The sequence below is a fragment of the Macrobrachium nipponense genome, chromosome 45 (genome assembly GCF_015104395.2).
Source record: "Macrobrachium nipponense isolate FS-2020 chromosome 45, ASM1510439v2, whole genome shotgun sequence".
Lineage (NCBI taxonomy): Eukaryota > Metazoa > Arthropoda > Malacostraca > Decapoda > Palaemonidae > Macrobrachium > Macrobrachium nipponense.
This window is the reverse complement of record NC_061105.1, coordinates 20,815,255-20,817,600: the sequence shown is the minus strand read 5'-3', so window position 1 is coordinate 20,817,600 and position 2,346 is coordinate 20,815,255.

Sequence of the window (2,346 nt, the reverse complement as noted above, 5' to 3'; positions counted from 1 at the left end):
GAACTGCAGACGGTCATTCCGGAATCTTTCTCGGTTTTGTATCTTGTTCCAAACGGATGATGCAACGGACTGAAATATTTAGAAGTATTATTTAATTGATAATATTATAATCAAATTCACTCTTCTTTTCTCTCGCACACATGACATACATGGATACATATTTAATTTCAATTCTATTATGAAAATTCTCTCTCTCCTCTCTCTCTCTCTCTCTCTCTCTCCTTTATAACTAACGACTAGTGCATTTCTGCAGTCAGAATTAATGCATTAAACCTGCGTCAGTGCGAGAGGGTCTAATGGTTGCAACGACGTCCATTAAAATGTTGCTCTCACTATCATTATTAATCGCGTTTTTGGGAAGTTGAAGTTCTGTTGGTTTCATCCAGTTGGTACCTATCTCTTCCCATATCACTTTTCATTTCTTAGTTTATTTTTGACTCACAAACAAAAACACATTGTGACAACACAAACAAAAACGTTAGCTTATGAAGTGTGGACTTGCGACATTATTTGACCTACAATTAGAATTTATGGAAGGCTAATGTGTTTTGAGTTCTCTCTGGACAATGTTTTTAACAACTGATTTCGACCTTTCAGTTTCTTGGATTATCTAAGGTCAGGAAAATATTAGCAATCCTCTAATTCGAATAAAGACCTGTTGTCATGTAATGCACTCCCTCGAAATGTGGCATAATTTAGTTTTAAATAGTCCATTTTGAGAAGTTAATAACCTAACTGCTTATTTGTTTCGAAGTATGAACATTGGCCAGTTATTGACCAATATCAGCGTCAGTGGAGTGAAACGAGTAATAAAGGGGGAATTTTTGAAGAATCTTATACTACTATTATTATTATTATTATTATTATTATTATTATTATTATTATTATTATTATTATTATGTGAAATGCGTGTATTCTGATCCCCCGACTCATGACAGTTACACGACATCTTAGTTTTATATTTAGGACTAATAACTTAGCTAGAATTTAGCGAACACAGAGACAAATTATAGATAAATATTTCCGTAAGAGCTCTCGCCGTTTTCTTTCTCTCGGCTGTCAAGCTTTTGAATTCCGGTACCTGCTCATGTTTTCTGGACTCGTACGTTTTTCCCGTCTCCTTCTCTTTACTCCTAGTTTTATATGGCAACTCTTCCTTGGCTTTGCATTCTCTTTTGAAATATTGGGGCATTGACGGTAAATATCCAAAGTCGACATCTTAACAGTGGTTGTTGCTGGGTATGAGAGTCCGCCCATCACAGATAAATTCTACAATGGACTCTTCTTATATTGACCTTCATCTGGAGAAAAATATATAGACATTGTTTCATGTTAACAGGCGTGCAATAATCATCAAATAACATGAATATATATTTCTTGCATTTGTAAGATCAATCTGTGGCTGAGCGGATAGCGAGCTGGGGTTGGGGAAAGCCCGTGAGTATTGCACCCTCACTTCGTGTGAAATTGCACATGAATAGAAAGTTTTCACTTTCTAGATTCACCCTTCCTGGGGAGAAGGAAGAATTGGCTAAGAGCTTTCATATTTTTATTTTCGTATTTCTACGTGGAAACTCTCTCTCTCTCTCTACTCTCTCTCTCTCTCTCCTCTCTCTCTCTCTCTCTCCAAAAGAAAGAACACGCGTCAGACCCAATATTTTGTGGGCATTAACTTCCTTTCCTGTCCTCTTCATGTCTTGCCTCTGTTCCCTCTTTAATCTCTCAAGTGCACGCGCGAGCGCACAAGAAGAAATGAGGCATTCAAATGTCCACATTAATCCCATTTTTGGGGACGACAAGTGGATGGGCCTAAGCCTCCCAAAGTGGACACTGTAACGGACCAAGGTTGTCTCAGCCAGGCGGTCCTAATCCTGGGTGTATTCCGGCGCCTCCGAGGCGAAGACTTTTCCGGCGACGCCAAATGAAAAACGTTGAGAGAAAACGTTTGAATTTCATTAAAATGTTCATCAACAATTCGCCAGCCGAGGAATTATGTATCTGACTGAATCCCATTTTCATTTTCATTCCGGAACAGGCCACAGGTGTATTACGTTGTTTTTGCTGATAATTGACTGAGGAGATGTTTTTTTGAACTATTGTTTGAAAGAATTTGAGGACGGAATAGGTAGGAAACTTTTGATAATGACACTGAGAAATTTTACATAGACTTTTTAATCTTTATTTCCCCTCCATTCCCATTTCTTTTGCTGCCTAACCTTTCTAGCTCTTACCTTGAAGGGGGGGAGGCATTTCTCCCAATTCCACCTCCAGATCCTTTGTGGCTCATGGCCTACATTTTTTAAAATCTCTTTATTTTGCTGTCCAACTGCTCCAACCTCACTTTTT